The 11,822-nt window shown below is 41.2% G+C and overlaps 1 protein-coding gene across 1 annotated transcript in view; it reads right to left on the bottom strand.

The window, feature by feature from the left end:
- Window positions 1-2,666: 2,666 nt before the first annotated feature.
- TLR6 (toll like receptor 6) overlaps window positions 2,667-11,822 on the bottom strand; it is a 36,598-nt gene continuing 27,442 nt past the window's right edge. The window contains exon 5 of the transcript XR_008426613.1: window positions 2,667-2,728. The gene's annotated coding sequence lies outside the window, so the exon portion shown is untranslated. The remainder of the gene's footprint in view (window positions 2,729-11,822) is intronic.

Raw genomic sequence — 11,822 nt, 5'->3', positions numbered from 1 at the left:
TAGACATTACAGGTGCTGTTCTTCAGAGCATGTTGATACAGATCCTAGAAGAAAAAATCCACATTCAATGATGACATTAAATTAGGCATGGCTGACATTAACCATTTTTAACTAGAGACTCATAAAATGAAGGCAACATTCTTTGGCGTCACATAATCAAAAACCAGGGACATACACACACTGATAGATAATTACACTACCTCTAGAGTGTAATGACTTGAATGGTGCTCCCCCACCCCCCGGTAGATACGTCCACCTCCTAACCATGTCAGAATGTCCAGAAACTGTGAATGTTACATTGTTTGGGAAACATGGTCTTTGCAGAGATAATTAAGGATCTTGAGATGATCGTCCTGGATTATCCAGATGGTCCTCAAATCCAATGACAAGTGTTCTTGTAAGAAAAAGGCACAGGGGTATTTGACAACGACACAAGAGCAGACCACAGAGACACAGAGGGAAAGCCATATTAAGACAGAGGTGGAAGTTGGAGGGATACAGCCACAAGGCAAGGAATGACGAAAGCCACCAGGAGCTGGAAGAGGCCCTAGCGACAGTATAGCCTGCTGACACCTAGATTTTGGACTCCTGGTCTCCAGACCATGAGAAAATAAATTTTTGTTGTTTTAAGCTACCAAGTTTATGGTAATTTGTTACAGCAGCCACAGAAATCTAATACAGATGGTTTTACACATCCACAAAGACTCCCAACCCCAACCCTCCCAAGATCATTTAGAATTCAAGTGAGGTGTACCTTTAATGTACACTTTTCTAGGACTTTCTTACAGGTTTTCTTCCCATGTGATTGAATTCAGACCTTTATTACATTAGCTTTTTTATCTACACATGGTTTAGGGCCTAACTTTGGTTTATTCAAAAGGTACTTAGATCATAATAAATGGTCCTTCAGAAAAATCTATTCATTCAATCAGTATTTACTGACAACCTATTGGCATCTTTTAGGAACTGGAGCTAAAGCAGGGAACAGGGTAAAATTCTAATTATCAAGGAGCTTATTACCTAGTTGGGAAACAGAAAATAAACAAGTAAATGACTAAATGTAATATCATATAGTGATAAGTGTTATATAGAAAAGTAAAACAGGGTAGATTAATTAGGAATAATGGCAGGTATGTAACAGTGGTTGATGGGGCCTTTTTAGATGGATTAGTCAGAGACAGCCTTTCTGAGAAAATGGCATTGGGGTAGAAACCAGAACAAAGATCTCGGGGCAGGTGGGGAAGCATTTCTGGTGAAGGGAAAGGCAAGGGGAAAGGTCTTGAGGTGGAAGCGAGGCTGACTTTTCTGAGGCATGGTGAGGAGCTCAGGGCATGGAGTGAGCCAGGATGACAGGGGTCAGGGCCAAAGCTGTACAGGGTGCAGGTCATTGCCAGGAGCTGGGGTTCTATTCTGAGAGTGATGTGGGGACAGTGAACTGTGAGAGGTTTTGAGGATGGGAGAAATTCCCTCCCCTGTCTTATTCAGAGAACTTGTTAAACTCATTTATCCAATATGCATTTATTCTCTATGAAGTGTTTTGTTCTAGGTCATGCTCATTGTTCTAGTTACCAACCCACTACCGTATTTTGCTGTGTATAATGCACACCCACATTTTTGGCCCAAACTTGTAGGAAAAAAATCTTTCATTTTAATTTTTTAATTCAATTTTTAATTTATATATAAAATTGATTACCATATTCCAGGGTATTATTTTGTATACAGATATCATTATTGCTTTCTAGAGTTACACTTTTAACACACATGCATAAATAAAAGAATTAAAAACATTTATGTAGATACCGAACTATTACTACCCACATATAAAGCACATCCTTATGTTTCCCTCAAAAATTTGAGCCAAAAGAAGTGCACATTATACACAGCAAAAGTATGGGTATATCTCAGATACTATTTTGGTACCACCATTTCAATGTCACATGAGACCAGAGGGAGTTGTGTTGGGGTGAACCATAGAGAGCGATACATCCCTCCCTGCCCAGCGACACTTAGAGCTGGTGCTATGTGGCTACACAGATCTTGCAAGGATCTTATTCCAAATCCCTTAGACTGCATTGGACGAGCAAGCCAACTGTATCAGCAAAGTCAAATTCCTCTTCACATATCCCCTCACCTCTATCAGTGAGCACAGAAAGACCTAAATACAGTCAGCCCTCTAAGTCCCGAATTCTGTGTCCATGGATTCAACTAACCTCAGATCAAAAATATCCTTTAAAACATGTTATATTATTTCTGGTTTGTACTATGTTGCTAAGCCTAAGATGGTTGTATCTCTGCTGAACATGTACAGGCTTTTTCCCCCTTGTTATTTCTCCCTCAACAATGTGACTATTTACATAGCATTTCCATTGTATTAGGTTTAAAAGTAACCTAGAAATGATTTAAAGTCTATGGGAGGATGTGCTTAGGTTACATGCAAATACTATGTCATTTTACAATATATAAGAGACTTGAGCATGAGGGTTTTGGTATATGAAGGGAGTCCCGGAACCATCTCCTACGGATACCAAAGGCTGACTCTAATTCAAGCCCCCGAAACAACCCTGTGTTGCAAAAGTTCTCTAAGTTAGATGTGCAAAGGTATCTGGTTTTTGAAACATTGCTTGGACTCACCCTTTTGTAGAGGTGCCCAATGATCCCTTGTTACCCTGCTTTCTCTTAATATAGGAGAGGGCCCAGTAGCACCCCTCCATCACCACTCATGGAGACTCTGCAAGAAAGAGAACACATATATTAAAATGCATGTTCAAAGTCAACATGGCATTTTTATGGCATTGATTGTATTTGACTGAAAGTCCCAGATATTTCCCGATTCTTCCTCCCAGACTTCCTGAAAGAGCTACTCACACAAAGAGAAGTACTTAAGTGAGAATCAAAATAATATTCAATTATTGCCTGGGCCAGTGCTTACTATCTCCAAACAGAACTATCTGGTAAAAGCAGATTGAAGTAAAGTGGCTTGGGCTTAACGTTCAAATGAGGTTCCTTACTTATTCAAAGCCTCAATTCAAAACTGGGGACCTTTCTGCCTTCTGTCCAACTCGAGTTCAAGAAAGCAGCAATTGGTAGAGTCAGGCCTGGAGTACAGACAGCAACCAGAAAGACAAGGGTCGGAGAGAAGACCCTGTGCCTGGGCCATGGACCGTAGCACCTAGTGCACAGTGACCCCACTGCAAGCAAGACCAAAGTTGTCTTCACTTCCTCAACAACGGTAAACACCACAAAGATTTAAACTTTTAAAACTGTCCGTCCCCAAGCATTTGATGAAAACGTGGCATCGGCTTTATATTTAGCAAAATTAATTGATTCAGCTATCTTCTATTTGCCCAACTTCCATTTTACCCTTTCATTTATAGTAATTAATTCGAAGTACTCAGAAGTACCATCCCTATTTCTGTAATCAATGAGTCAAAGTATTTGTACATACTAGAAACTGAGTTTTAGAGACTTGTAAGATCTTTAACTTTTATATATATACCAAACTTGTTAAATCAGTGAAAATCACTATTTTAAAATTAAAGTCCTAATAACCAGCACTGAATCTCATGTATATTAGAATCTGAAAACTGTTTTACTACCCAATAGAATGATTATTTGCTAAGTTGATTAGTAAAAGGATGCTTTAATTTGAAAGTATGTCTGGATGTATCTATGCCAATTTCTGAGAGATAGTAAGTTTAGCCTCCCAGTATATGATATGATGCATCAATTCATTTGAATTACCTTCGTTTGGAGACACTGGGAGCATCAAATCAGGACTCTGACTTGGCTTAACAGATGATCCCACAGTCTATCCAGCCCACCGACTTCAGTCCGCAAATACTAAGTGAGTCTTCTCTGCACCAGGCCAACCAGCTATTTATTAACCACAGGCTGAACAGATCAGAACAAGTTCAAGAGCTTTTCTGCTTTGTTACCTATGTGGTTTTGTGACTCTTTTTTTTGTAAAGACGCACTTACTTTCAATTCTTTTGATCAAATCAGGTGAAACCTGGGAAACATTTTCAAAACCTACAGCTCTACCTGCCCAGGAGCACCGCAGACTAGTTTCAGTGGTCTGAGAAAACAAAAGAATAGCTTGTGGGAACAGCTCAGAGAAGAAAACTGAAATAAACCTGCCCACGAAAGCAGAGGAGCCGTAAGGCAGCACTGCCTGCAGGAGTAATCCGCCCGTCCCATTCTTCTCAGAATTCTCATTGCAAAGAGATGGACAAGGGGCCATATGAAGAGCAATACAACCTGAAGTCAACAGCTAGCAGCTGCATGAGAAAATAATGAGAAAATGTGTGTGACCCAAATACTCATCTCCCAACTCAAATATATCTCTTGCAAGCAAATCCTGCTTGACATGAGGTGTCATTCAAGAAAACACACACACACACACACACACACACACACACCCTTTCTCTGACTTAGGACAAGGAAGTAACAAACAAATGCTAGTTCAAACTGCAGTAAGTATATCAGAAATAACCCACTTAGAAAAACACCCAGAATTGATCATAGCGACTGAGATTTCTGTGTCAAAATACTGGTTATACCATTATTTTCTCTTATAGAATAATAATTTCAAAAAGATAGCACTTACCAAGACAGTCTGCTCTTCCGTGTCACTGGCGGTCTGTGGAAAAGTGAAGCACTTCCTCAAATATCTACTCACTGGTGACCAGATTTAACGCTGGGAGCGGAGCTCTTCTGTGCCATCTAGTGAAGCCCGCTGAAATTACATTGCGTAGTGAGGGTAAACCTTACTACTTTCTCCTATTCGTATGTGGAATATGGACTGAGGGTTAATTCGATAGGCCAGTATTGAAGTAGAATTACATCTTTGGGGCTCTGTATTTCACTACAGTCAACTCACTATTGAACTGAAAGAGGTGGTATTACTAGTCCACAGATCATTGTTGGTCGAATCCAAAATGCTTGTGGGTGTAGCCATGCTGGTGGGGGCGGGAGTGCCAGTCTGAGTGTGTTTTGGGTGTTCTGCTTTCCTCTTGCCTTTTGATCAGACCACTAGTCAGTGACCGAGCAGAAAGAGGGAGGGGTTGAGGTCAAAGTTTTGCTTAAACTCATTCATAAAGAAGAAAGACCTGTCATGTGCTAATATAAAATGTGTACTAGTCATGTCTTTTTTAAAACAAATTGGTTGTCATAGTAAATCTGGTGCTCACATTGTTTTCCATCGATATGTTCAAACGTTCTTCAAAGAGTGATTTTTTAAAATGTTCCTGTGAAGAACATGCTATCTGACAATCTCTATTCTCAGGTAAAGTCTGAAACACTTGCTCTGGGTTGTTGCCAGCACACCCAAGGAATCCACTCTTGTCTTTTAAAATAACAGCAAAATAGCAAAACAAAAAATGGGCAAATAAAGCTAAGAAATGCTAGCTGAATTCCCCTGGACTTGCCCTCGTCCTAGTGTCGCATGATGTCCAGTGACAAACTGCACACGATGCTTTGCTAGGGTCTGCTTTCCTACCCCCGTGAGCAAGGCCAGCTTTCCTAAAGCTTGGGGTATTTATTTCTAGACACATCACCCAAACTTGAGATTTTGGGATTCTTTGTGACGTGTAATGTTCTCTCTCTCTCTCTCTCTCTCTCGATATCTAAATTTGAATATTAATACAATATATACTTTATTCCTGAATTTGTGCTTCCATTCAGAATTCAATAGAATCTATATTTTAAAAAGTTCTCTCTAGATATCTAGAGAGAGAAAGAGAGAGATATATTTCCCCCAGCCCCCTCACATTTTCTTTAAGAGGGGAAATGTGTCTATAAATATATTTCTGAAACTGAACGAATGAACCTTCTCCCCCCTCCACTCCCACCATCTCTTCCCTCAAACCCAAACCTGGAGATGAGTGTGGCTTTTGACTAAGAATTCAGTTCCTGGCTTCCAAAGGCATGCGACCTTATAAACCAGATCTAGAGAGTGCAGACATACCCGCCCCCACCCTCATCCACAGAATATACATTCCAAGATTCCCAATGGATAGTATATATACTATGTTTTCCCTATATAGACATATTTGTCACTTAAAGGAAGCACTTTATGGCTTTTTTTTTTGGCATGTTTGAATCATCAGCATCACTACTTTTGTTCTTTAGGACCATTATTAAATAAAATAAGGGTCATTTGAACCCAAGCAAGCAGATCTCAGTTGGGCTACTCATACCTCATGCGCTCAGTGCTCACATGGCAGTGGCTACCGTATTGGACAGCTCGGGCCTTGCTGGCACTACCACAGCCATGCAAATCAGCACCAGCCCAAGTTCAGTTAATAGCTGCCAAAAGAGCGAACTCAAAACAGAAGTCTACCCACATGTTAGACTCCAGGCACCCCTCTATTTCTCTAAGCAGCAGTTTCTGTCCACCCCCAATTCATCCCCAAGATTTTGGATCTGGGGCAGTGTAAATATCCTGCAATTAAATGTGGCCTATAGTTGTTTTGTTTTAAACAAAAGCTTTATGGAGACATAATTCACATACCATTAACATTTTTCACTCATTTGAAGTGTGAAAATGACAAAGGTACAGGTGCTGACTTACTGAGCATAGAACAATTTGTCAGGATACTCACAGTAGAAACCCCAGCCAAGAAGCGTGACATGCAACAAATGGAGAAGCTGGGAGCAATGCCTGCAAAGGTATCAGCAACGGCAATCGGAGAAGACACAATCCTAGCATCGACCTCTTCCCAAACCTGAGACAGAGAGCACCAGTTTAGGTTATAGAAACAGCAGCAACCTGTTGTAAAAATTAGCAAAAAAGAAGCACTTTGAATCCTTACAGAATCAATAGAAAATCACCAGCAGATCCTATCACACTGTGTATAAATAGATATCAAGTGTATCAAAGCTTCTTCTCCAATCTGTTACTAGTAGGTCTGACACCAATTCAAACCACAGAAAGCAGGCTGCAATACTGGAAATTATAAAACACCATAAACATCCTTCGTCCCAGCACACACATGTAGCATAGCAGAATGTCTGTGTAGTGTCTACAACACAAGGGAACTAATTTGTACTTGGGACTCTAGGGCAACACTATACATGGCAAAACTAATTTGAAAGAAATACCTGTGGAAGCATACATCACAGATGCTGATGAGTTTCTTGAGAGACCCTCTCTGCTGACTTTGGGTTTGTTGACCTCGGACAACATGCTTCCTTCTAGAACATTACGCAGGCAGAGGAACTTACAAAAAGAGATTTCTGTTTCCTGTTTCTGAGAAGGGTGACCTTTCTGTATACAAGTTGGATGACATTGTCTGTGCTAACTCTGTGTGACCAGTAATATTAGCAAAGGGACATAACTGGGATTGGGCACCTGTTCTGCAATTTTTGCTTCTTTCACAGCATATTCATATTATAATATAACTGTTAAATCTTTTTACATTTGAATATTAATACAATATATACTTTATTCCTGAATTTGTGCTTCCATTCAGAATTCAATAGAATCTATATTTTAAAAAGTCCTGAGATTGAAAAAACAAATAAAAATGAAGTGTACAATTCCATGGCTTTAGGTATTTTCACCGAGTTGTGCAACCACCACCACGGTCCATTTAGAAACATTTCATCAGCCCACAAAGAAACACCCCACCCTTGCGCTGTGCCCTCCCACAAGCCCCGCCCCAGACGCCCTCTAGAGCGTGCCCTGGAAGCGCACAGCCGAAGAACGAAGAACATGCTGTCTGTGCTGTTTGTCCCCATCGAGCTGCCCGCAAGGGTGTGTCAGAGTAAACATTTTATATATTCTCCTCAAAAGTAACATTTTACAGGTTTGTCAGTTTTATAGCTGGTGATGTATAGTTTCATTTTAATTTTTTTTATTATAAATGTCTAGGATGGTTTTTCATCTTTTTGGCAATTTGTATCCTTTAATGAATTAACTGCTCACAAAATTTTCCTATTTCTCTTCCAGGGTTATGTTTTTACTAGTTAATTTCACATTCTTTTTTATGTTACTGAAATTGACCCTCTGTCAAACTTTTTGCCAAGGCTCTTCCCCATCATTTACTTTATATTTCATGACCTTTTGAACCAATAAATGCATACATTTTGATACCAACAAGTTGGTTGACTTTGTCTTTGCTATCACTGCCATTTCATTTGGTGCTGGTGAACCAGGTTACCAAAAAGAAAGCCTGATTTGTAGCACTAGTTGGTATGGGTAGTGTATCTATTTCCACTGCAGCTGATTTCCAGCTACCAACTGACCTGCTTGCAAAAATCTGGCAGAAGTAAAGCCTCTGTGAGTGTGGTGGGTAGGGCAATAATATGGGTGTAATAATTTATACTTTTAATTTGAACATTTCACCTAATATGTCATCTGGTGTGCTACAGTGTGACGGTGTTATGTTACAGAATTACATGCTTATGATTTCATAATAAAAGATTTTGTAATAAAAAAAAAGGGCTGTTATTTGTGCTGGACCCTGTGTTTAACAACGGGCTCTCACAGATTTGTGCCAACCCGCTCCAGCAGACCACTGTTACATTGCTTTTAGGTTTACAAAGTTCTTCTCCATAACAAGGTCAAGTAAATAAATGTGCCTGTGTTCTTCCCAAACACAATTTTGTTTCGTTATTTTAATTTTTAATTATCTAAGTAATAAGTATTTACTAAGGAAAAATCAGAAAATAAATAAATAAAAAGACAAATGTCAAATCAATGATAACCTCACCATATAGAGACAATGTAAAATCGTGTTTGTGGCAACGATGCAGACTTTCCCGGGCAGGCTGGGCTCCTGATGCCTCCGGTCACACTGCTGTTCAGAGACTTTGCACCAGTGTGCACTCCTCCCCAACACACAGCATTAAACCACGTGTACTGTTCTGTAACCCGCGTCTCTTATTCCATAACACACCATAAACACCTTTTCATGCCAGTAAGTGTCCATCTACAACTTTCATTACTGGCTGAATAACATTCCATTTTCTTTATAACGTATTTTTAAAGCATTTTAGTAAGAATGTATTTAACCGGCCTTCTCTTACTGGGTATTGAAGTTGTTTTCAGTTTTTGCTACTACAAACAGTGCAGAAGGTGGCTTGTGCAGGCAGCTCCTTGGGGTGTGCGTGAACAGTCACTTCCTCAGGATATTTTCATGAAGCAGATTTTGTGACACAATGGACATACATCCATACGATTGATTTATTCTCTGCCTTTTCTTCTGTTATTTTATTTCATATATTTTTGATTATTTAATTCAAATTGAGCATTTAGGATTTTTAAGTTTCTCATCGGTCATGTAACCCAATAGTTTACCAACAATTTCAGTTCCCCTTTCCAACTGTTGGCTCTGATTACGTAATATGGTATTGACTAGAACTTTTCCTATGTTTTGGGTTCAAAACTGAGAATCAGGAAATGCATAGCCCATTTTCTAAGACAGCTGCCAGCAACTAGGGCCAAACACCTCCCTCAGGGCATTCTAAAAAGCAGCCAAACCAGACAGTGCCACTCCACCAACACCTCGCCCTCACACTTCCCAGCCACCTGAGAACACCAGGGAGGGCAGCGGGAGTGTCAGCAGCACTGGGATACCAGTGCTTGTGATGTAAGGCTGTGCCCTCTTCTCCCCATGGGAGAGGGCGCATCCCCTCCTTCCCAAGACAAGTGAAGAGAGAATGCCAACAGAATCACTCATGGGCACTGGACAAGGGGACGAGACACCTCTGTCCCCAAATGGATACTTGCGCTGATGCAGAAATGTGGACTTCCGACTCCTGCAAAAAGTGGCCCCTGTCTGAGCAGTCATAGAGAACATCACATGAGCCCCTGAAAGTTCAGCACTGTCGGTGAACAGAGGGACTGATATCTACCCTCCCGGAGATTTCTGTTGGAGTAACGCTTGCTCATACACAACTAGAGACTGTGGTGTCAGGCACCTGGAAAAGGTGCTATAGCTGCACCTCAGCTTTCCTTGGTCTGTATACTCAGAGGAAACACAGGAGGACTTCATTCATCCCTGCCAGTCCGTGTAAAGTAGAACAGAGACCAGAAGAGAAGACAAGCTATGAGAAACAGTCAGCTCGCCAACCTGAACCCATGAATAACTTTGTAGAGCACAGACAGCTACCTATTAGAGACCTCCCAACTGTTATTTAAGAAAGAAAGAAATTTCTATTTAATCGAAGTCCCTGCTTCCTTGTTCAACAGCTTCGCCTGTACTTTAACCAACACAATCACTGAAAAGAACATTGGCCTTCCTACCTCCCATTCCTGGTCTCCACGTCAGAAAGCTAGATCTGGGAGAGGGAGGAGCAGGGGGTGTGCATCACAGATTGACGACACTCACCCCCGCGCGTGTGCACATCAACACGGAGCTGTAAGCCTATAAACCTCTGATATGGAGAAAGGCAAGGAGTTTAGGTGGAGTTGGAGATGAAACATATTAAACTAGATTGCACTATTAATACCTCAAAGAAAAAACCTGGAGAGGTGTAAAATCTGCTCCAGATATCATTCAGGGATTAGAAGGGGAGAATTTCAGATTCCAGTTGATGGAATGGCTGGAGGAAGATAAAAACAAAGTCATATTTAGACTTGACACTGTTGAGATGCCTCATAAGCTAACTATAATTAAACCCCCCCCCTGAAAGCCTTGTGACTTCAGAAATCCTTTCAAGTCTTTTTTACTGCTTGTAATTTATCCTGATTCCTTTCTAATCAAATCAGTTTCCAGAAAACTAAACAAAAACTGACTTCCTCCTTTCCCCATATTGCTTCTTTGTGTTCGCCTTCTCATTTAAACTCATACTCTCTCCCCTTCACAACCCAGGCCTCTAGTCACTGCCTCCCATTCTCTCTCACCCATGCATTCTGTTCTCCTTGCCCATGGTTCCCATCTCTGCACTCCTGACTTCCCAAGAGGCTTCTTTCACATTCTTGCTCCCCATGTTAGCATTTGTGTATATGTGGGTGTTGCCATCTCCAGCTGAGTCTCCAAGTCATCAGAGACAGCCATGCCAACCCCAGGGTTAAATAACACCCCACCCATCTAAAAAGTTCATATGCACTTAAACCACAAAATGTAACTTTATTTGAAAATAGGGTCTTTGCAAATATAATGACGGGAAGGATCAAGACAAGTTCATACTGAATTAAAGAGAGCCCTAAATCCAATGAGAGTCCCTATAAGAGACAGAAAACAAGACGACACAGAGAATCAGAGGAAAACGCCACATGAAGACATGGGCAGAGATTGGACTGCTGCAGCTTCAAGCCAAGCAATGCCAAGGACTGCGGGCAACCACCGGAAGGTGGGGGAAAGGCACTGGACGTTCCTCCCTCAGAGCCTCCAGAAGGAACCAATCCCGTGGGCACCTTGATTTTGGGCTTCTGGCCTCTTGAACTGAGAGAGAATCAACTCCTGGTGTTTTAAGCCATCCAGTGTGTGGTAATTTGTTACGGAAGCCATAAAAACAAACACACCCAGCAAAGCTGCCAATTTGCTCATGGTATGCTTTTACTTCCGACTCAGCACCCACTGTGCCCCGGCCGTTGGAGGGCCTTCCCAGCCACAGGCCCAGGACCCTCACGCTGCCCCGGGGTTACCCAAAAGCCTTTCAACAGGGCCCACCCTACCAGCCCTCCCTAATCATCTTTGCCACATCCCATTTCTTCTAACCTGTCACCTTATTAAGGAATCTAATTTTTCTTCTCATCAAGGTGTTAACAACTGAAAACATATTAAGGCAAACCTTTTGAATTGTGGCAGTAGATCGGGGGCATGTGAAGGTCCTGCACAAACATGAACGGAAGGGATGCTCTATTAGTATGTGTT

The sequence above is a fragment of the Desmodus rotundus genome, chromosome 4, assembly GCF_022682495.2.
Source record: "Desmodus rotundus isolate HL8 chromosome 4, HLdesRot8A.1, whole genome shotgun sequence".
Lineage (NCBI taxonomy): Eukaryota > Metazoa > Chordata > Mammalia > Chiroptera > Phyllostomidae > Desmodus > Desmodus rotundus.
This window is presented reverse-complemented; position numbering and strand designations above follow the sequence as displayed.